Source organism: Myotis daubentonii, chromosome 3 (assembly GCF_963259705.1).
Source record: "Myotis daubentonii chromosome 3, mMyoDau2.1, whole genome shotgun sequence".
Lineage (NCBI taxonomy): Eukaryota > Metazoa > Chordata > Mammalia > Chiroptera > Vespertilionidae > Myotis > Myotis daubentonii.
In genome coordinates, this window is record NC_081842.1 from 66,325,080 (window position 1) to 66,349,455 (window position 24,376).

The 24,376-nt window shown below is 41.0% G+C and overlaps 1 protein-coding gene across 12 annotated transcripts in view; it reads left to right on the forward strand.

Moving 5' to 3' along the window:
* The window catches only part of ZBTB20 (zinc finger and BTB domain containing 20), a 919,384-nt gene that overhangs the window by 757,803 nt on the left and 137,205 nt on the right, over positions 1-24,376 (forward strand). The gene's annotated exons all lie outside the window — the stretch shown is intronic.

Sequence of the window (24,376 nt, forward strand, 5' to 3'; positions counted from 1 at the left end):
ACAAAAAAGCTCTCCTTGGCAATATAGAATTCAAAGCTGTCACTAAATTTTGCAACCTGATGAGTAGGAAAAGTAGAGAGACCAATAAAAAGGTGGAATTTCAAAACAAGAAACCAGCACTTAGTTCCAGAAACTTGGTTCCAGTAACATTGGCCAGTGAGTCCTCCATCCTATCTAATAAAGAGGGAATATGCTAATTGACTACCCCACCCTCAAAGATGGCAGCACCCACAGTGACAAGATGGCAGCGCCCAGTCCCCTCAGCCCCGCCGGGGAGGCAGGCATGTAGCAAGGCAGGCCCGGCCACTCTACACACCTGCCTCAAGTTCCCCAGTCCCCTAAGCCCCCCAGCCACCCAGGGCCGGCCTGAGGAACAGGCTAGCCTCAGATGGCAGTTGCCTAGCCACCCAGGGCCTCCCGAGACTCAGGTAGCCAGGGCCACCCAAGGCTTGCACTGCCGGCAGGCAGCAGCAGAGGTGTGATGGGGTGTTGCCTTCCCCTGATCACTGGGTTGCCTCCCACCCCTGAGGGCTCCTGGACTGTGAGAGGGGGCAGGCAGGGCTGAGGGACCCCCCCCCTCCAGTGCATGAATTTTCATGCACTGGGCCTCTAGAAATACCTAATAAAAGAGAAACATGGTAATTAACCGTACTTCCGCTACCCTTCCCATTGGCTAATCAGGGCAATATGAAAATTAACTGCCAGCCAAGATGGCGGCCGGCAGCCAGGCTACTGACACGAACAGGAGGCTTGCTTGCTTCAGTGACAGAGGACTCCAACGTTCCCCGCCTGCCGCTGCTGGGCTCTGAGCTGCTAAGAAACATTGTTACAAATATAGAAGCTAAACAAAACCCCGGAAACCTGTTTTCAGTCAGCCGGGATCTCAGAGCTGGAGTCGCAACAAAGTTTAAAATACAGAAAGTAAACAAAGCCAGAAACCTGCTTTCAGCAGCCGAGGTCTCAGCTACAGTGACAGCCGTAAATCCAAGAATAAAAAAAAAAAAAGGAAAAAAGGAGCGGTTGGGAGCTTCAGTCACCCACCAGCCTGAAAACGGCCCTCAGCCCCTCACCCAGACTGGCCAGGCAGCCCAGTGGGGACCCCCACCCTGATCCAGGACACCCTTCAGGGCAAACCAGCCAGCCCCACCTGTGCACCAGGCCTCTATCCTATATAGTAAAAGGGTAATATGCCTCCCAGCACCAGGATCAGCGGAGCCACGAGGCCTCCTGGCCCCTGGAGCAGCGTGACAGGGGGCAGCGCCCAAACCCCCTGATCGCCCTGCGGCTCTGTGTGTGACAGGGGGCGGGGCCACAACCTCCCTATCCGCCCTGCTCTGTTCATGACAGGGGAAGGCACCCCAACCCCCTGATCAGCCCTGCTCTGTGCCTGATAGGGGGGAGCTCCCCAACCCCCTGATCGGCCTTGCTCTGTGGGTGACAGGGTGCGACCCCCCAATCCCCCCATGCGCCCTGCTCTGTGTGTGACAGGATGGAGCCGCAACCTCCCCACCGGCCCTGCCCTGAGTGTGACAGGGGGGAGTGCCCCAACACCCTGATTGGCCCTGCTCTGTGGGTGATGGGGTGGCGCCCCAACCTCCCCATCGACCCTGCCTTGAGTGTGACAGGGCGGCTCCCCAACCCCCCAATTGGCCCTACCCTGAGTGTGACTTAGAGTGGCATCACAAGCTCCTGATCAGCCCTGCTCTGTGTGTGACAGGGTACAGAGCCCCAACCCCCCTGATGGGCCCTGCTCTGTGTGTGACAGGGTGTGGAGCCCCAACCCCCCTGATGGGCCCTGCTCTGTGCGTGCGTGACAGGGGGCAGTGCCCCAACCCCCTGATCGGCTGGCTCTGTATGTGACAGGGGTGGCACCACAACCCCCTGATCTGCCCTGCTCTGTGTGTGACAGGGGGTGGCGCCACAACCTCCCCATCGACCCTGCCTTGAATGTGACAGAGGGCGGCTCCCCAACCCCCCAATCGCCCCTACCCTGAGCGTGACTGAGGGTGGCATCGCAACCTCCTGATCCGCCCTGCTCTGTGCATGACAGGGGGCAGCGCCCCAACTCCTCAATTGGCCCTGCTCTGAGCCTGACCAGGGGCTGCGGGACAGGCACCTAGGGATTGGGCCTGCCCTCTGCCACCCGGGAGTGGGCCTAAGCCAGCAGGTCGTTATCTCCCGAGGGTTCCCAGACTGTGAGAGGGCACAAGTGAGGCTGAGGGACACCCCCCACCCCCCGCCAGTGCACAAATTTTTGTGCACCGGGCCTCTAGTTCAATATAATAGCCTTTGAAAGTATACAGACTTTCAGCCTTCATTTTGGCTTGAAGAATTGGACCTGACATCTTGAGAGGTTTTTTATTTTTTTTAACTTTTTTATTGTTATTACTTCAAAGCCTCAGTTAATATCAAGGCGATATCCCTAACACCTTTGTCTCAGGACACTCACAATCCAAATTAATGTTTTTTCCATAATAATAGTCCTGCACTTATAAAATATTTTCATATTTATGATTTTACTAAGTCCTACTTTAGCCTTTTGCATAGACAGAGGGTTTGTTGTTGTTGTTGTTACCATCATTCCCATATTGTAGATGAAGAGGTAAGTAGATTAAGAACATGATCCAATGTCACATAGATGGTGACAGATCCACAATTACATCCAGGTGAGCAGGTGACCTTACTCATGTACTTCAGTAACCTTGCCGAACCTCATAGATTTGCTCTATGACAGTGATCCTCAGCCAGGCTCTAAAATTACCTAGAAGGCTTTTAAAATATAGGTACTTATATATCTACTTTAGTAGTCTGTAATAGGGCCCAAGGATGTATTCCTCTGACAAATTTCTAGGCAATGCTGATGCTGCCAAAGACCATTCTTTTAGGAACCCTATCCTACTGATCATATGCAGTAACTTAATGGCAATGATAAGTTAAAGCAAGACAGACAAGAAGGAAGTTTATTTTGCCTGATGCTTCCTCGTGCTGTTTATTTTCTCTATTCCTACCTTTTGGGGGAAAGAACAGAACAAATGTGGGAGGGGACTAGCAAGAGAATACCTCATTGTTTAGAATGAGTTTAGACCTTTGACACTCAAGATTGAACAGCAAAACCCTTCAGTTTGCTTCTAATAAGAAACTGTTGTATATTATCTTGGAGATATGATTGCCAACCCTCTAATGAAGAGCCATAATAAGACTGGACATGGGCAAATATGGTTAGATGGAGCTATAGACAACTGATCCATTAACCAACAACCTTCAGATAGATACTTCCATGTCAACCTAAAAGGAAGTTCTTAATGGCCAGAGGGAGAGCCCCATTCTTGGCCTATCCAAGTCAATACTTTTCTGAAGACTGGTAAGAAGTTCTTGTATCACAAGCTCAGTTTGAGCAAACAGGGTCATATGTCAGCTTTTTTGAAAGCTAAGAAACATTTCAGCTGTGTTGTGAGATAATGTTCAGACCAAGGTAGGGGAATCTGGTAGGGCTGGTTCCTCTGGAAGTTCTAGGGGATAATTCATTTATTTGCCTTTTCTAGCTTCTGAAAGCCATCTGCAATCTTTGGGTCATGACCCCTTCTTCAAATAACTCCAACCTCTTGCTTATGTCATCACATCTCATACTATTAGCTCTGATCCTCCTGCCTCTCATGAGAACCCTTGTGATTACATTTAGAGGCTACCTAGATAATCCAGGATAATCTGCCCATTTCAGTGCCCTTAATGTAATCACATTCACGAGATCCCTTTGCCATGTAAGGTTCTGGGGTAGGACACGGATATATTGTGTGGGGTCATTATTCAGCCCACCATGGCCCCTTTTAGTGTGTTTATCAGACTACACTAGGAATATAGTACCCCTTTCTCAGCCTCAGAATGTAAGAGTTTCTTTAATAAAATATGTCCTAAAGGGGAGCAGCAGGACTATGAGAGACAAGAGTATGGTTGTGAAAGCATGGAAGCAGGAAACAGCAGAACCCACTTTCAGTACTAGTTTTGCTTCTACCAAGTTGTGTGAACTTAAGTTTATCCAATAAAATATCTCTGCCACTTAGTTCTTTTCTATAAACTAAAAACAAAACAAAACAAACAAAAACAGAGAATCTCCTGAATATCTTATAGATCTAAGATTCTATGCTTCTATAAGACCTATCAGGCTGTTTCCAGATGACATTTAAATTTATAACCAAGTGATTAAGTTACCTCTAATGTGCAACATAAATTTTGTTCAATTTTCTTGTGAATACAAAATTCACTTAAATTTTGAATTTGAAATGTGCTACCCAAGGACTTCTTGCTGTTAAAATAGTCGTGAGGCTATGAAAATTGCCAATACAAGTGCTTTTTGCTACCTAATTCTTAAATATCCTACCCAATGATACTACTTTAATCTAAACATCACATTTCCTGCTTCCATGCTTTCACAACCATACTCTTGTCTCTCATAGTCCTGCTGCTCCCCTTTAGGACATATTTTATTAAAGAAACTAGTCTTAGGGTAATAGTATACCCCTTTTGCATATTAGAGAGAGTAAATTATAATTGCATATAAAGAACTAAGAGAATTAACAGTTGTTGCCTCCAGCTTTTCTGAGATATCATCTACCACCTTGGATAGGTGTGATACCAGGTGATACATTAAATATGCCAAGCAGAGTGCAAAGACCTTGTCCCAAAAATCTCAATCTCAAGACATGACTGACAAACTAGAAGTCATCACTGAGTGACTGCTGTCATTATCACTGGGGTCAAAGAGGTGGTAAGGACTGGCATTTGATTCTTTTTTAATTGAAATTTAATTTGGCCTGGAACTGGACCACTGATTCTCAAAAGGAAATAGGCTAGTTTGATACAAATCTCTCTACACCATTAGAGTTATCCCACAAACACCAATTTTAAATGATGATTTACAGAGGTCCACGAAGAATAATTTTGAGGAAGTTTATAGGAAGGAAAGGTTTGAGAGCTAAACCAGAAAAGGTTCCTGAAAGTAAATCAAATTATGACATACATTGAATTATGGCATTTATTATTAAGTGGGGAGTATACATGGAATTTTGAGCTGAAAGCTGAGGAAGCAAAGGTCTAGAAACTCTCATGCATAGTAAATAAATTAACCTTTTATTCCCTGACTTTCTATGCATCCTGTATTTGGTGACTTGTTCATACAGATGTACTCTGAAAATGACTAAGAAACCATGCTCTTCCATGGGTGCATTTAACTATTTGTGTTCATAATTAAAATATATGCTTCCAGGAGATTTTCTTTGGTATCATATAGACACAGTCTTTTCAATTATTTCAAAGGCAAGAATTCTTTGGGAAAAAGAGAAGTGTTTTGTCTGTTTGTGACTGACAAACTTTCCTAAACATATTAAATGGGGATCCGTTATTCTTTTCCCCTATGAGTTGAAGACTAGTCTAGTGATATGTTTAGCAAGGAAAAAAATCTGCCAAATAATGACTGGATTAATGACTGTTCTAAGACCCACGGGCTCAATATACTGTGCCATTCAGCACCTACCCTCCTCACTTCCTACTTTAAAAGATAACTTTTCATTGCTATTTTTTATGCTGAAAACTACATAGCATCAGGAAATGAGCTTATCATGAGGAGGTTATCAGCTCTTGAAATATCTGCCCATGAGGAAAAAAATATGACTGGAATCCTATCACCAAGAAAATGGTTTAAAAATCTGCTTATTTCAGAGCCACGCAAAAATTTTAGCTTCAACTAGTTATCTTTATTTTGCAATGACATTCCTTCTTTTGCCCATTCATTCATTTACCACATGGCTGCTATCCACTAATCATTTAGGAAAAAAGAACACCCTGTGGATTATGCAAACCTTAAATATAACTACATGTTTGTGTGCGTTCATGTGCTTTTCAAAAGAGCACATTTGTGACAGGAAGTGAAGAATGGCATGGTCAGGGAAAAATTAAAGAGACACGATGTAATTATCTGAACTGGAATTAAGCCAATTAATAACCCGTGTGCTAACACTACCCTCAAAGTGTTGAAAATGCCTTCAGATATTTCAATGCCCTGGGTGGTCATAGTCAGTGATCTTCACCTCATCCATTTTCAACACCACACAGGGACATGGCTCAGCCCAGTTCTGGGGAAGGGCTGCCACCCAAAGTGAGCTAGAGAAGAGATACAGCTTGTACAATCTGAGCGTAGGGTTCTCTCAAGAGATTGTGCACAGATTTTTACTTCTTTTTTAGTGAAATCAAAACACTGGTGTTGTATGCATATGCTCATTTATTCAACTCATATTTACCAATACCTACTCTGTGTCAGCCCAGCTTTGTGGCTGAGGATGAGGGCTTTGAAGTTAGTTAACTGGATTTCATCTCCAGCTCCACACTTACTAGTTGTGTGCTTTTAAGCAAGTTACCTAACCCTTCTGACTTGATTTTCTTTTGCACGAAATGGGGCTTTGCAGCACCTAATTGATAGGGTTGTTGTGACACTCAAGTACAATAACAGTGTGGAAAGTACTAAGCAAAGTGCTTAGCACAAATCAAGTGTTCAGTAATATGTTGATTATTGTTATCATTATGAGCCAGGAAATATCCCCAAGTCTGGGAACAAGGGATCACACAACCCTGAGATGATCCTTGAGTTTAGATTCTGGAACTTTGGGATTCTAGCCTTTATATTGCCAACTCTTTCTAATAGAAGTCCTCCGTATATGACATCCCTGCTTTGCTATGTGTGTTCATGTCTTGTGCCTGCTGCTTTGAATAGAACACACTCAGCACATCCATAGTATTCAGTTTGCAGATTTCCAACCTCATATCAAGCCTTCCTCAATAGTAATCACCATGTAATGACCAGCCATGGACTTTATATATGTTAGCTCATGTCATCCTGAAAGCACCCTTATGCAATCAATTGTATCACCTTTCACAAATAGGGAAGCTGAGTCTCTGAGAGTGTCTGCGACTTAGGCAATGTTATAATGATCTATTTGACCCCAAAGTGCATTCCCTTGTTCCCTCCGTTCACCCCGCACGCATTTACCAGGCACTTCACTGCTCTGCTCTGGGCTCTTGCCTGTCAGGTGCTCTGAGACCTGCAGGAGGACCCACCAGTGTCAAAATCACTGATCACTCCTCCCTCCAAACTGATTGACTGTGGAGCACGTGTTTTAGACCTGCCACAAGAGCCATGCTTAAAGAGGTTGGTGTGCAAATAAACTAAATTACTCTGGCTATGACTTCGCTCAGATTACTTGCCTTTGAGTGGGCTCCCAGGTGTCTGACATTTTTCAGTTTTATTCTCTCACCCTAAGTAGCAACATCATTGCTGAAGCATGACTGAGAGATAGTTTTCGCTTTTCCATACTCTGTGATTCTTGTTCTAGGACGGGAGACTTAATCTCTCCAGTAACATCTGATGGCACTGTTCTCTTCATAAGCACCTCTTTTCCCCTTAAAGAAATTACCTTCATTTATCTGTTGTCAAGAGGGAAATCCTTCCTGAATATGATCATATGTGTCCCCAAAAAAGATACCATCAAGTACGTGGGCAGATACTACAGTTTCCCCTTTCTATTTTAGTAGCTCATTTCAATTGAATATATTGGAAAAGTCGCCCATAGCTTATCTTTCAGGTAGAACATCTCAGTCGTGATTTCAAATGACACAGTAAGCTGAAAAACTCAATCTCTTTCACCCACAGTGTGCCTATATTTTAAAAATGAGTTGTATGAGAGCACCACATCTCTTTACATGGTGACATATAGCACATATTCACAGAGAGAATTGCAAATGCTAGACGAGGTCTTTGTAGATTGATGTGCTGGCCTTTGCCAGCCTGGAGTGCCATGCCTAAAATCTGTCTCAGCTACACCTTGCTACAAGGTTATAATTTTTTTGCTTTTCTCTGAGAAGAAATTAAGGAGTTGCATTCCTAGAATTCAAAATGGACAAAAATATTGCTACTTAGACATGTTTAAAAATTGAAGGTTTGTGCACCAGCTGTATAGATGGAGGAATCGTGTTATTCTGAAGACAAGGGTGATTTTCATACCTGTTGGGCCAGAATCTTTAGAGAGCTGCAGGTTAGCTGGTGTTCGGGAAAGCTCTGCCCTGTGGGCTGCTGGAGCCAGGGTTCCAGTGTCGTTGGCATTACTATTGCCTTCATGATTTATGAGCCCCAGTCTCTGGGCCTCAGTTTCCTTATCTGCCACATTAGGGCGTCAGAGAGATGGATCTCTGTGGCTTTGCCTGGCTCCGGTATCCTCTGGGTCTGTGAATCGCCTTCAGTGCCTGCCATCGTCTGCCTTGCCAGCTCTGTTTGTCACAAAGATTAATCCATTTTAACTGTACCTTTGAGTGCTCCCGAGAGATGAGACTGGATGGATTGTTTTGCACCTATTATTGCATCAGAACTTTTGCCTTTTTAGAGGAGATCATGCCGTGCCTAAAATCTGCCTGCCTCTCTGCCCACTGACTTTGTCTGTGCTGCTCTCTTGCCACGGCGCCGCTTCTTCCAGCATCCATCTCCCTCCAAGATCTAGGCTCAGCATCCGGCTGTACCTGTCTTGTTCTCTGCAGCATCTGTCTGCTGCCCTCCTAGACCATCCTTAATAAACTTTCACACATTACACACAGACCCTAATTTGTGGGCACCTGCACGTAAATATCCACCGTTCATAAAACTAGGGGAGAACACTCACTCCATTTTTTAAAAAGACCTCTATCTAGTGCCATTTGTATTTGCACTTTTTGTTTAGTTGTAAGTTTTAATAGTTCCCCCTTTGAGGATTTGTCAGTACGAGCAGTATTGCTTATCAGAACACACCAACAGTCTTTTTGTAATATTCGCTTTTCCCCTTTGGTTCAGCCGAGCCTGCTGACAGATCATTCAAATTCAATTGTTTTATGTCTAAGCCGAACAGCTAATTAAAGTGGGGATGATTAACCTGACTGGCAGTGTCGCTCTCCCTCTCGCGCTCTCTCCCCCTCTCCCTTTCTCTCTCCCTCCCTCCTGTTCCAATCAGTCTTTTCTCACACTCTCTCTCCCTCCGTGTCTCTCTCTCTCTCTCTCTCTCTCTCTCTCTCTCTCTCTCTCTCTCTCTCTCCCTCCCTCTCTCCCCCCTCCTCTCTCTCCGTCTCTCCCTCCCTCGGTTGGTGTCTCTCTCTCTCTCTCTCTCTCTCTCTCTCTCTCTCTCTCTCTCTCTCTCTGTCTCTTGCTCTACTGTGTGTGTGTTTTTTTTCCCTCTCTCTCTCTCTCTCTCTCCTCTCTCTCCTAAACGTGGTCTGCTTGCTGATGGCAGAATGGCACTCGGAGATTTGTGCATTGTGTCTGGTTTCCTACGGGCAGGCTGACCCAGTGCCTCCAGGGACTTATCAATAGACCACTCAGAAGAGACACAGACAGGAGAGAGGAGGAGGGGTGGGGGGAGAGAGAGAATCAATATCAAGAATAGAAGGAGCTCCGAAGCCATTTTTTTTTTAAAGAAGTATCGGGACTTGGGAGAGGGTGACAAAGAAGGTTTTTCAAAGAGGCAGTGGAGGAGGTTCTAATAAATTTGGAAGGAAACAGTTCCCTGTCTTGGGAAAAGGAGAACTCCTGACTGATTAGCATTCACACCAGGTATGAGATGTTCGCTACCCCTTATCACTGTGTCGCAACCAAGATGGAAAAGCCTTTTTTTTTTTTTTTTTTTTTTTTAGGAGACCGAGGGAGCATGTATTTTGCTGTGTTTGTTGTTGGGGGGCAAGGAGGGTGGTGTGAGATCTGTGGGCATTTGTGTATGGGAACAGAAAGAATGGAAGCAGTATAGCGGAGGTGGGAAAGAGTATGGAGTGGGTTCCTGTCTTCCCTGTCTTTGTGCACCCCTGGGGGGTTACCCAAGTTCATTTCTAGCAGGTGGATTTAGACGGGAGTTACTTAACGCTTGACCGCCAGTTTTGAAAAAAAGAAAAAGAAAAAAAAAAGCTGCTTCCTATGTCTATTAAAGGAAGCTCCAATTTCTCTCTCTCTCTCTCTCTCTCTCTCTCTCTCTCTCTCCCCCCTTTCTCTCTCTCCCCCTCTCTCTCTCTCTCTGCCCCCCCCCCCTCATCTCTCTTCCCCTCTCTCCCGCTCCCTCTCTCTCCTTTTTTTTCCTCTTCTAACCAGACAGCGGGAGGGTTCCTGGCTCCCAGCCAGCCCAAAAGCCTCTAAGTGTTTTGCACTTGTTTCAGGGAGTAGCTGCCCGGGGATTTTTCAGCATTTTCACTAGAGAACAAAGAGTTCTTTACAAAGGGAAGGGGGGTGGGGGGAGTCAGCTTAATGTCTGATATATGTTTTTCTATTTTTATTAGTTTTTTTGCCTAAAAAGAAAGAGATGGGAACAGAACATTCACTCTGTAAAGACACAAAGACATTCAAAAGAAACCCAGTTTTCTCCCCATCACCTCAATATATATATATAGCTAGATAGATAGATAGATAGATAGATATACATAAAAAATAAAAAGGAAATAGACTAATTAAGTTGGGTATGTTGCTCTTTTCTCCACTTTTAATCTTTCTAAACCCCAGTGTCCTACGCTCACTCTATGCTGTATTTTTCTACTCACAATGAAAGTTGTTCAGGATGCATCTCCTCAGACCCTCTCTTTCCCTTTTCCGGGCCCCCAAATCCCGTGGAGGACAGAAGGAGAGTCCACCGAATGATCCATTTAGTGTTGAGAACGTCTTCTACTTTTGCCACTTGGGCAAAAAGTTAATCGTGGATTTGGGGTTCCCAAAATACCGATGGGGTGCAGTAGTTCATTCGGTCTCACAAGTTTTTGCGTTCATATGTCTAAAAGGTACCGCTTGTGTCACCTGTCAGTTATTCAGAAAGGTATGAAGTGAGTTGATATTTGTATTTTATTTTTGTTTCTATCTAATTATCTAAAGGACAAAACGCCCGGAGTGGTGACTGCCCCATCCGTGATCCCTTAGTTCAACTGAGATTTGCCAGTGATTCTGGCCACGGAGCTTTGTGTTCTCTAAGCGATTTTTTGCCTCCGCATGTGTATTTTTGCCGTGAATTTGTGTTTGTAGCAAACATTCCAGAGTGCTTATCATTTTCAAATTAATGCTCCAACAAAAGAAAAAATAATCAGCATGTGAACTGTATGTGCAAAATATAATAAACAATCCCATCTTTTCTATCTGCTGTACATTTATATCTTTATACTAATATTTTTGAATTATACACCCACGAAAAGGTTTTCTTTCTAAAAGTTCTCCTAATGCATTTATATTTTGATTGGCATTTGGAGATCATTTTGAGGTACATAATAGACACAAAACTGAAGAAGGGGTAAATTTATAAGGGCCAAAAATTTCTTATAAGTGATGTGCAGTACCTAGCTACAGATAACTGTTTTTAGGAACTAGCTACAGTGATTTCAAGATTCAGAAACTCTTTTTTTTTTTTTTTACTCACTGAAAATATATTTCTGTCCTTGGGAAGGGAAAACATAGAGAAAATAGAGATATATACATGTTCCCATATTTTTTAGAATGCATTTATATAATTGCTTCTTAAGGGTGTAATTCATATCAGGGCAAGTGTGATGTCTAGTTAGTAAACCCTACTTGCTGTGAGGTGTGAGCACCTCACGTTTGAAGTAACTTGATAACTAGGAATTTTTAGGGGGAAACTGTACTGTGTATGTGTTGCCTCAGTAATGAACCTTCAGAGAAAAAAAAATAAGAGTTCGGGGGCCAGTGTTTGCACTTGAACTCACTGAAAGACATTAGAATTAGGGGAACTTTTGACAAATCCAAAATTTTCTAGGGTAGCTCACTTCTTACAGTTGTGTGTTTTCTTCAGGAAAATTTTTGTATTGCCTTCAGATTTTTCTATACTTTTGTAGAGATCCCGAATGCTTTTAATAATGCTGAAGGAGGAAAAGATCTTTAAAGAGAAAGTCATCAAAATAAGGAAAAAGAAACTCAGTCTTTAAAAAGTTTTATATTGAAAGCAAGAGCTTTCCGCCCCCCCCCCCATTAGCTTGTTTCTGATTCCCCCCCCCCCCCAAACTCTTTTGTTGCTGTGGGCTGTTGTTATACATGTGTTTTTGTTTTTTTTGTGTGTGTTGCTTTTGCTTTTTTTTGCGGGGGGGGGGGGGGTGGGTGTCTATTTTTGATGTGGCCAAGGAGTGTCTTTGAAAGGGCAGAGGGTTGTTTGTAGTAAAAGGCTGCTCCTGAAACCTGCATCAGCCCCTCTTGATCCCAACTCAGTCAGCTCCTATCAGCTGGTTGTGCCGCCAGGAGGACAGTGAAAGGTGATAGCTGTCATTCTGGGATTCCTCGTGGATCTGACCTGAGAGTAACACATTCACAGTCGAGGAGAAAAGGGAAAAAAAATAGAGGAGGAGGAAAGAAAAGCTCTTTGAGCTGGAATACACTGGCCCTTTCTTCCTGTAGGCAATCCGCTCCAGTTCTTGGCGACGTGTCCTGCACTATCAGATATCATATGACTTTTTATTTAGATTCCTTTTCGGAGAATGGCCTGTTTGGACTCTGTTTGTTTTCTTTTATTTAATTTCCTTCTCCCCCTCACCCGCTAGTTTTGTGTATCTGTGTGTGAAAGAGTGTGTGTACGCGTATGCATATGGGTGTGCAATTTTTATCTTTGTTTTTGTTCTGTTGATCTGATGCTTTATTTGAGGACAAAGCTTTAATTATTTCAGTATACTGGCTTCATCATTTGCCAAAAGAAACCTCATTCTAGGCTTTTTGGGGGGTCAATTTTTAAACACATCCATTAACACATGAGGCTGGAAATCCTAAATCCTTGCTGGTCTGGCCCCTGGCCCACTCCCTCACCTGGATAGAACCCTCCCCCTCGTCAGCATGCACAGTGGTATAAGTTAGGAAACACCTGTGCTGAGTTGCAAGGGAAATAAAAGTAGAAGCAACTTCTTCAAATCAGCACTCCTAGTTTCACTTTAATAAACTTTTTTTTAATCGTTGATTTTTTTTTTTTGTTACACCCTCTGCTGAGCTTGAAAGCATCAGAGACACTGAGAGATGTGTCTGGGAGCTTTGGTGAGGCTGGCTGAGCACCCCTGGAAAGTAGAGAAGGGGCTGAAAGTCATTCAGAGACTTAAGAATTAAGTGAGAGATTTAAATAAAATCTGTGAGATTTGTGGGGCGTGCAGGGTTTGGTGTGGTGATAGATGGTAAAATGGAATACTTAGGGGAACTCAAGGAGGAAAAAGAAATCCCAGCCAGGGGTACCAGGCATTCCTGCTGCAATTAACACTTTAAAAACCATATTTAATCATTTTTAAATTTTATATAACATGAGGTTTAACCAGTTGGTATGCTTTCCTCTTCATGATTGCTATGTAAAGCAGAGGAATTCTACTGACATTATTATGGGGTTTCTCCTATATTTTTGATGTATTTCTTTTTCAGTTTTGAAGAGTTCAGATTTTAATTAGCAAAAGAAAAACGTAACTTCCCTAGGTATGCAAATATTTGTCTATACATTATTCTTATTACTACATAAGAATATGTACATAATATATTCTGTTTGTATCAGGATTTTTTTTTTTTGTATAGTAAAAAGCAAGTCTGCCTTGAAGATTCAGATGACCATTGCATTCTTTAAAACCCATAGTTTTTAGTTCCTTGTTACTTTCTCTAAATTTATTTCTTTCAGACCTTAAGTTTCTAATGCCTTGTCTTAACTGGGGGTGAATTTGGTTGAATACTTGGAGGAAAATCTATTCCACCCCTTTAAGAGTACCCAAAAGGGAAGGGAGAACTATTTTTTATTCAACAAAAAATTTTAGAAGCCTTTTTTTCCCCAGCGGAAAACTCCAAAACAGCTTTGTCTCAGAATGTTAAACTTGGCATGGATCAGAAATGTGAGTTTTGCTTTGTTTGAGGAAATTTGTTTTTGAAACAACAATGTTATAAATATTTTTAAATTGCCTGCTGAGCATGCGCTGTCTCTGACTTTATTCATAGTTTTAAACACACACCAAAGTGCAGTCTTCTGAATGGCCACAGGTAAGGCTGTTGATTTGTATGATCTTGCTCAGAGCCACCTTCAGTGAGTCTTCTCAGTTTTCCAGAAGGGAAAAGGGCGAAAGCTGAGTGTAGACCTGGACTCCCTCCTAAAAATCATAGAGCAAGAGTAGATTCCCTCATTAAGGCTTGCACTTTATTCTTAGGGTAAGTACTAATCAACTTTCCTTCCTTATAGGAGTCGCCTGCCTTAACTTTTCGGCTTAATACTAACAGAGTACGCTTTTTTAAAAAAAAATTAATTCAAGGAGGCATTTGAGTGAAGTAGAAAATTTGCAGATTTTTAAGGGCATCTATTGTGCATAAATTTGGGGATACGAGAATTTGCCAGTGAAATGATAGCAGCTCTATGCTTACAGAGCAAAGATGTGCTAGTCTGAACATGCCTGATCTCATCTAGAATCGAAAGCTAAATCTAGGTGGGCCCGTAATAATACCAGAAAAGAAACACATGTATCTTTTGTGCAACTTTTTTTTTTCTTTTATAAACCAAGCTTCCAAAGGGAATGACAAAGAAGTAGGTTCTCTCTTGCTTAACAAGTAGTCAGACTTTGCTTCTGGAGCTAGATATTTCTAGTTGTTTTGTTTTGTTGTTGTCATCACTGTTGAAGTATATTTTTTCTTGTCAGTGATTGTTAACACTTTCCATTTTTCAGAATGCTTTATCTCCATTAACTCCATTTGATGTTTCCTCACTTGGTTACCTTTCTCAGGTCTGCGATGACCCTCCCAGGCTTTGCAATTCTTATTGCTTCTTGCCAGAATATATTTGTTCACTAGCTGTTTATTATAGTTATGGTGGAGATATCGTTTTTCAGGCCTTTACAACTATACAAGAATATTTTCATTTTTAGGTGAAATTTCTCATAGTTATTTTTGATTCAGAACTGAACTTGTCTTGCAAAAACTTGAAGAAAATCCAATTAGCCATTTTTCAAGAACTAAATATTCTAATAATGCAAATGATATTTTTACAAAGTACATATTGATATGCAATGCTTTTCTAATTTGTTTTTCTCGTGCTTTAAAACAGAACCTGAAAATTAAATGTATTTTTTTATAAAAGGAAAGAAATCTGCCAAATTAATGCTGATATTTTAAATGCCCAGTTTAAAAGAATTCAGTTTTTATTTCTATGCAACATACCATCTTTCGGAGTAATTCATTAATACTTGGTACAGATATATATACATGCGCACAGAGAAACGAATCCACTTTTCATTTATATTAATTCTATTTTTGCATAAAAGAGGATTGATTAGCATTAATGCAAATTTTTATTAATTTACTATATTATTATTTTTCTGTAATTTAAAAATCCAGCTGTCGCTTCCATCTGATTATTTAATATATGCATATATTTATCAATAGCTATTTATATTCTAATAATTTAGCTTAACTTATAAAATATTTGTATAAGTTTATACACTCCTGAATATTATGCAGCTGTATTAACATCCAAGTTCAGAACAATTTGCTTTGTTCCACATCTGTTACTGTGTTAAAAAATCTTTTACTTTTCCAATCTAGAACGACTATGACCATTTTTTCTTGTATGTGATCTCTATATGTCTTCAGTATTCTGAAGAAAAGCTTTCTAACCTCGTAATCTGGAAAGCTTTCAAACAAGTGGGAAAAGTAATTTTTACCTTGCTACTCTCTGGTCTGTCTGTTTGCTCTTACTCACTGTACCACCCTCACCACCAGCAATCCTAAAAATACAACAATAATAAACATGATATGATCATTTTTCTGATCACAGAATTAGGAAATACCAAAGAAAACTGTGGCATATGAAGGAAAAGGCCAAGAGCTTCTCCAATAAGATCAGCTGTTTTCCTACTTTTTTTTTTCTTTTTCTGAATTTTGTTTGTGACTTTTTTGGCTTGTTGAAGCATATAACCATAATCTTACGAAGCCACAGCAGATTCCCAATGCCACAACTACACTGTGCAGCGCGGGAGAGCCCAGGAGCGCTGGTCCTGGGTGGCTGCAGACATCCCCAGCAATGATGCAAGGCAGGCGGACTAAGTTGGCTGGCTACTGTTTGCTTCTTACCTGGGCTGCTCAACTGGCCAGGTGGAGTGATTTTCTTTCTGTCACTTTTCCCTTCAGTAACCAGTGGCTTTTTACCTCTTTCCATGGATGGTTTACATAGCAATGCATCCCATTATTCTTTTATATTGAGACATGGAAAACTTTGGAAACTGGGAAGGGCAAAGGAAAGGGGCTCAGGCTATCTGGGAAATATTCAGTGGTATCAGATTCAAAGCCCAGTGGTTTTGGTCTGTAACTTTTCTGTTCTCTCCAAAGCCTCTGAGAGGTGAAAGTAGTGAATGGGATAACTATAGGGTGCAAACAATGATCTAACTGATTCAGTAGATGGAGCTCTTACCCCTAAGTCTGTATTTAAATTATCGTCCCACTCTGGTTTGTGGGGCTCTCTGCTTTAAGGTGTGTTCAACTACACATGTAAAATCAAGGCAGCTGAAGAAGAGATTTCCTGGCATTTTTCAAAAGAAGTGAAGCATTTGTTCTAAGACACAAAGAAGGGCAGCGAGAAGTAAAGACGGTGGAAAATGAAGTTTACAAACCTAAATTTCTCCCTGTCTGTTGATATTCTTAAGTATGAAGTTAAATCCTTGCACGTATTATACAAGTGATTATTACTGGGAATGTAAGAAATGTACGGAACATATAATAGTTTGGTTGTGTTCATTGCAAATCTTTCAGGCTCTCTGAACTGTGCAGATCTCCTCTCATTTGATCCTGCAGTGGAATCTTAATACTGCAATACAATTGTTTCATCCAATTAGTCTGCAGACCTGGCTGAAATGTTACGGGTTCTGAATTGTGACAGTGCAGAGGAAGGCAAAGCAGCTGTGTTAGTAAGGTGCTTTAGGAAGCCAAAATATTTTCAGCAATAAGTGAAAATAGATCTGCAGTGTCTGGTTTAATATGGAAAGAAGTGCTTGTTTATTTTTTAATTAATTGGAAGGAATAACTGCCATGAAATTTGTGTCAGTATTATGTTATTCTCAGTACCAAGAGAATATGTTTGATTAGGTCTCTCCTTGGTTTCAGAAGGGAAAAGATATGTATACTGTATGTAATAAATTATCATCCTTAGTTCTGTGTCTTCTCACAGATTGGAGATATTACTGACTATCTCTTGTTAAATCTTGATAAGATCATTTGGCCAAAGTAGAACTGGCTTGGCTTTAGTACGAAAAGAAATAGCATTTTTAAAGGACTTGGATTTCCTTTGCATACCACGTGTCAGAGTCTGATATGGTCCAGGAAAATAGAGAGGATGAGACAAAATTATTCCTAAGCAGCCGCCGTAGGCCAAACACTGAAACAGTGCCAACCTGGACCAATCAGGCCGGCTTCTCAGAAGATACATGCCTTTGTCAAACACTTACATGAAGAAAAAGAGGGAGGAAGCCCTTGACATTGCATTCGTATGGATGACTCTTCACTAATTTCAATAAAGTCCATGGTAATAAATTCAATGATTTTTTTAAAAAAATTTTTTAAAGCAGAAAATGTGAATTTTCTTGTCCAGCTAAGGATCTCCAAATGTTGCATTCTGACATATTTTAAACAAAACTATCCTTTTGAATTTAACCGAGTGAAAAACTTCTCACAGAGAGCATAGAGTAAAATTGATGGAAACTCAAAATCAATTCCAAACCCATTTCTGGCATGATGAGAATAACATTTGTGCTGTGTTTAAAGCAGTTTAAAACAAGAAAATGATAAAATGATCAATATCCTTGCAGCCAAAAATAACCAGGAGAGAATGATCTGCAATTCATTCTCAGACCTGAGATCCTACACTTCTGACTGAACATGAAAATAAGCGAACATATATTTTATAAGGTGACATAATAAGCCTTATAATATAAAGCACTGCTGAGATGCCAAGCTTTCAACTCTATTTAAGCTATGTCTTCAGAGTTTAGCCAAACAAAAATTCCTAGACTTAAACTATTGTGGGTTTATTTGTTAATACATAACCTGACCATACAGATAGCAAAAGCTAGGGAATATAGAGACTGTCATAGTGAACTACATTGCCATTCACAGTCTATGTACTCTATATACTCTATTTTCTTTTTTTAAAAAAAGTTTAAGCTACAAGCAAAGAGAATATTTTAAGCTAGAGCTGAAAGAGAATTAGTCAATGTAGAACAGCCTGAACATTTCTTTAAAAATACCTTGACTTTTGACTAATTTATTAAGTTCAATACACACATAAATATAAATCATGCATATTTTATGTTTATTGCTGCAATAGATTGAAAGACTAAGTTGACACTAATAAATTTTGAAACTGTGGATTCAAGGTCAGTGAAATGCCACTGTCCAGGCTTATCTAAAACCTCTCTAAACTTAAGATTTTGCCCCAGTGAACTATGTTCTACCAATTTTTTCAGAGTATGTAATGGGCTATCTATTGATTAGATAAAATAAAATTATCCTCTGGATGAAGAAATCCTACCCGAAAAATTAAAATGACAACAAATTGCATAAACACATTTAATTTGGTTGGCCGAAGGTACAGTAGGAATGATGATAATTCTAATAAGCACTGTAACGAATGTAACCACAAAAAGCATGTATGATTGCATCAGTAAGAGTAAACTCAGTGGGCAAGGTCAGAAGGGTGAGACACAGGAGCCATGACAGAGTGGAGGCTAATGATAAAAGTTACTGGAGATGTTAAAGTTTATGGCTGACTGCAAAATTCACAGATACCCAAAAGAAGAGCCAACCAATTTTAAAAGTAGATAGATAGCACAATACTTGTCCCTATAGGATGTAATCAGCTATAGAATTCAGTTTTGCAGAGATCATTGGGCCAACCTCACAAGTTTTGACTGTCCAGTGTGAAAATAATTGTAAAGGGCTGTTATGCCCATCACTTAAAGATTCATATAAGAGTAATTGTTATAGGAACCTGTTACATTATTGTTTGAAGTTGAAAAGCTCTGCTTTAAGTGTCAACAAAGCAAATGTCAGCATCCTGAAATCATAATCATTGCATCTTAAAGCTTGAAGGAGCCTTAGATATCTCAATATGTGTGTGGAGGTGAACAAACCTGCCAGAAAGAAATATTGGGATATCTGATGTAGGACTATGTAGAATTGCATACTTTACAATGATTTGTATTTGGAAACACAATCTAAAGAAAAGCTTAAAAAATAGAGAGAGGAAAGCTCTACAAATTCATTCTGACTGGTGGTGCTATACGTTGGTTTCTATGAACCAGGGTTTCTACACAGGAAGAGTGGTAGAATTTATAGAAAAGCACAAGGTTTTATTTTCATCAAAAGGAGCGGGGAGCTTAGCAGGTTAAGAAATGCTATTAGGGCTTAAACCATTCACTTTGCCATAAGAAAACTTAAACTGAAGTGGCAAAACTTTCTCAAGACATGAAAAACAAATTGTACTTCAATTTACGTTTTCTAGCTATTATATCACAAGCCTGACCCCTAAAACAGATTTATAAAAATAAAAAGTAAATGATATTTCAGAAGTAATTGAAGAACAGAGCAAAGGAACCAAGCCCTTGGGGTTTCTATTTCTGTACCAATGAGCCCACATTAGATAGGGCAGGAGCAAATATGTGTGGTAAGGATAGGCATTCTGAGATATAAAAGGAAGTGTACCCAGATCACGTACTCCCTGGACACCCTCTGCTGCTAGCAGAGCTCCCCAACCTGCATACTCCCTCCAAGGTAACCTTGCATCTCATTCCTATTCTTTCCTTTACCCCACCCCCCAAAACAAAGAAAAGAAATAAAAAATTAAAGAAAATAAAAATATTTTTGAGAAATTGTAGTGAGACGATCTTTTAGAAAGAACTTTTTCTTAGAAATCATCCTATACAGATCAGTGTACCGTTTTATCTTTTTAAGGTATGAGTTCTAATCAGACAGTGCTGATTCAACAAGTTCAAACACATTATCACCTGGGCTGCTCCTCATTTCCTAAACACACACCATGTACATTAACACGTCCCATTCCTTTTCCCCTAGTGTTTCCAAATAGGAGCAAATTCTGCCTCCCATATTTCTGTAATACTCTATCTTTTAATGGCTGTTATCATATTCTTAGAGATTAGCCATTTGTGTGTTTATTTGTAATGTGAGGAACTTGTCTATGTAATTTTGGGCAATGTCTTTAATTTCACCGGGCCTCACTTTCCTCATCTGTAAATAGGAAAATTATAACTACCTTGCTGGGATACTGTAAGGATTCCATAAAAAGGAATATATAAAGTGCTTTGTACAATGACCAGCACATGGTCATCACTCAGTATCATTGTTGGTATTGCTACATATTAATGTTATTAATATTCCCTCGCCCCTAGTTCTTTCCCAACAATATTCTTCTTGAGGTCATAGATTTATCTTATTGAGGTCAGTTTCTCCTCAAACAACAAACACAATGACTTTCACAAACTAGGCACTGAATGAAAATGTATTCAATCATTTTATGCAAGTCTATTACTTCCTACAAAAATCCTAAAATCCTCTCCTGGAAGTTTAGAACAATGGATAGCTGTGGCCAGTGCCAACCTATGTACACCATGACAGATAGCAGTATTGCTCACTGTCAACTGTCAGTACCACCCTCTCCTCTCTCACAGGTTCCCCAAAGACCCTCCAACCACTTAGGATCATTCTTTGCAGCATCTCCAGAAGTGTCAGCTTATAGTTCTGGCTCATGTGATTAATGAGCTTGTTATATCTCTGTCTGTAGCCTGAACTAGAAACTTTCACTTTGGAGAGCAGGTCAAGATATTGAATTTAATTTTAGTTGCATCTGTTATAAGCCAATTGTGTATTCATTACATTTATAGATCCCCTCTCCAGCCATATATTTTCATGGCTGTTGAGAGCACCTGAATCTGTGTTGAATGTCCTTAGATTTTACTTTGGGGACCAGAAAATGAGGCAACGAGACATTTTTGATAGCTAGCTGTCATCTTTGGCATTTCTTCCCTTTAGCGTCTAATCTAGTCTGTTTGAAAAAGGGGGCAAGTATATAATTTTTATCTGCCTTGAGTATGCATGGTAATTCTGTATTAATGAGGTCTGTAGTCGAAGCAGTCCATCTACACCTTTCTGTTTTTCCTGTCATGCAACCACATTCAGTGGAAATAGGAAACTTCTGAAAAGTGAAAATGATAACTTGAGGCATGTCAGGGTAGAGATGTAGCGTTGAATGCACGGGTTTAGATGTTGGCAAGAAGGACTACAAAATAGACTTGGTGTGTATGTGGACCTTGCCGGTCTTTCGAGGTTACAGTGAATAGTGAGAAAATTAAAAAGGGGGGCAGATCACATGGCCATGGCCAAGGAGACGCTGACAGCAGAGTGTGCTCAAGTCGGAAGAATGTTGCATCTTAATCAGCCAGAAGTTCCATTTATTTGCGAGTGAGCTGGTATTTGTGAGGGGAACAAGGTCACATTTAATAAAACTGGTAATTCAATAAAGGGTTCTGACTTCGCCAGAGTAATGGTGTTGGCATCAAGAGCAGAAAGTTTTGCAGATTTCTGTGTGTGCACTTGCTGTTACTGGTGTTCCTGGTGGGTGGCTGAATCATCCTGATGGCATTCAACGGGAACCAGCTGCTGAGAATATTAAAATGCAAGCATTTATTCCTCTAGAGAGACAGTAGCATCTGCAAAGTTTTCCTATCTCGATAGTGCAGATAATCCCACGGAGCATTCTCTAGGAGTTTTAACTCTCTATTCATTTATAATTTTTTTTCTTAATCATTATCGACAGTATCTCAGGTTCTAACTGGAGAGAAGAGTGCCTGAGCTGCACCAGGTTGTAGATACAGATAGTGAGCACTTGGCCAAGGACAGGCATTACCTCTTGGGATTTACCTGGAATTTATGATTCTCTAGAGAAGTTGGCATCCCCTCCCTTGGCTGGTCCTCATGGCAAAGAGCTGCCCATATCCCAGTCCTCAGTGAGCTCCACCAGTGGCCTGGAAGGGCCTTGGGTTTCCCCCACTCAATACAGGCTTCTTCTGAGCTCTCCTTTTCACATGTAAAACTTGTGAATTTGTTGCTTTCTTAGTGTGATTTGTCGTTGTTTTCGGTTTTGTTTTTTTGAGCTGGTATCAACAGTTGGGGGAAAGGGAGGAGCAGAAAGGAGGTTTGAATTCAGTAATCTACTGTCTTTTCCATCTCAACTATTTATGAATAATGTATTGAACTGATGGAAAAAATGTTGAATATGTTCATTATGAATTATAGTCACCGGTGTGTTGCCTAGAATATTAAAGAGCAAAGCAGTTGCAGCATAACTAGTTTCTTACAATAAATGTGCTGGTAGGACAGAGCTCTGTACCCTTTCCTATTCCACTGTGTGTTGTCCCCAAACACACGCTACATGTCTGAGTGGCTACTGCAGACTGGGTACCTGATGGCATGAACCAGGACATTTCTTGTGGAGTCTGGGTCCTAAACAGAAGCAGCTTCCTCCCTCCCTCCCTCCCTCCCTCCCTCCCTCCCTCCCTCCCTCCCTTCCTTCCTTCCTTCCTTCCTTCCTTCCTTCCTCTCTCCTTCCCATCCTTCCTTTCTTTCTTCCTTTCTTTCTTTTTAATCCTCACCCGAGGATATGCTTTTATTGATTTGAGAGAGAGAGGAAGGGGAAGAGAGAGAGAGAGAGAGAGAAACATGGATGTGAGAAACATCTATCAGTTACCTTCCCGAACTGCCCCAAATGTTACGAATCAGGGTGGAGCCCACAACCTGGGTTTGTGCCCTGACTAGAAATCGAACTTCCAACCTTTTGGTGTACCAGAGGACACTCCAACCAACTGAGCCACCTGGCCAGAGCCTGAAGCAGCTTTCTTCAATGTGTTGATAGTCCAGTCTCCTTCATGAGAAATCCCTGAAGCCAGTATCACCAAGCAGACTGTACTCAGGCTGTTATTTTGCAGGGTTACAGTTCTTATCGTCAGAAAAGAAACTTTTAATTCTGTCCCTTCACTTTAAAAAATTAAGTATGGATAATTAACTTGTTGGCAATGTTACATAAATGAGTAAGAATGGCAGATATTTCAGAATAAAGTAACTTACATTTAACTTGAAAATTCATTATATGTTTCTCTCTATTTTCTCACAATTACACTTTGTTCAGGATTTATTAAAATAAAACTGTGTTTCCTAAGCATTTACCAGATAACATTTGGAAGCATGAACCAGAAGCATGAAAAAGAGACAAGGAATCTGGGATTTTTTTTTTAATTCACACAAATAAACAACAAAATAAATAAGACAGATAAAAAAAGATAGTCTTTCCCTGACCAAATAACAGTTGGGCCCATTTTTTAAAAATTAGATACAGCACTGTAAGTGACATGCAAAGAGGTACCAAAATAGAAAAAGACTATCTGAGGTCAAGAACGTGGAGGACGCAGCCTCGGCCCAGGAGGGAACAGTTCAAGCTGGAGCCGTTCACAGAAGGAGCAGCAGAAAGCCCTGCCCTCTCTGTGGCCCCTGGAGGGCAGCAGGGCCTGGATGAGTGAGTTCTGCTTCCCAGAAGCCTTTGCTGCATCTTTATCACTTCAGAGCTGATGGACTAGTTCTTCCGAAAGAGGAGTCCCAGACGTCACACGTACCAATGCCATTTCTCATTGTGACATTAGGTCAGACTCCCTGTCCCAGCATCATTTGCACTCCAGAGGTGATTTTTTTTCCCTTATGCTCTCTTAAGAGCTGAAACCCATCAGAGCACATGAGGAGCAAGTATAAACTTAGAGCAGCCACATTTAGCAATAGTTTATCATCTTAGAGGAGAGGAAGAGAGAGGGAAAGAGAATGTATGAGGGAAAGAGAGAAGAAGGGAGGGAGGGAGGAAGGAAGGGAGGGAGAGAGAAAGAAAGAAAGAGAAAGAAAGAGAGAGAGAGAGAAAGAAAGAAGTATTTTCTCAGGATATTGCCTGGCCCAACATTTAGACCAGGTCACTCAGAAACAAGAATGGCTCCCCAGTTCCAGAGATAGAACAGGAGAGCGGATGTGGCAGGATTTCCCCACAGAGCACATCACTTAACCTGTCTGTGTAATAGTGTGTTTGTCGAATAAATAGAAAGCTATCTATCCTCATCTCCTTCACAGCAGTATTGCCAAGGCTGATTGTGCACATATATATAAATGGTATATATTAGAGTTGTCTGTTTACAGCAGGGGAGAATGATTTAAAAATAAATGAATCTGGATTTTACACATGCATCTGTTGTGAAGGTCGGCCATTTCCTTTTTTAATGTTAAAACCTCCTCTGCTAATTACTAATTGTT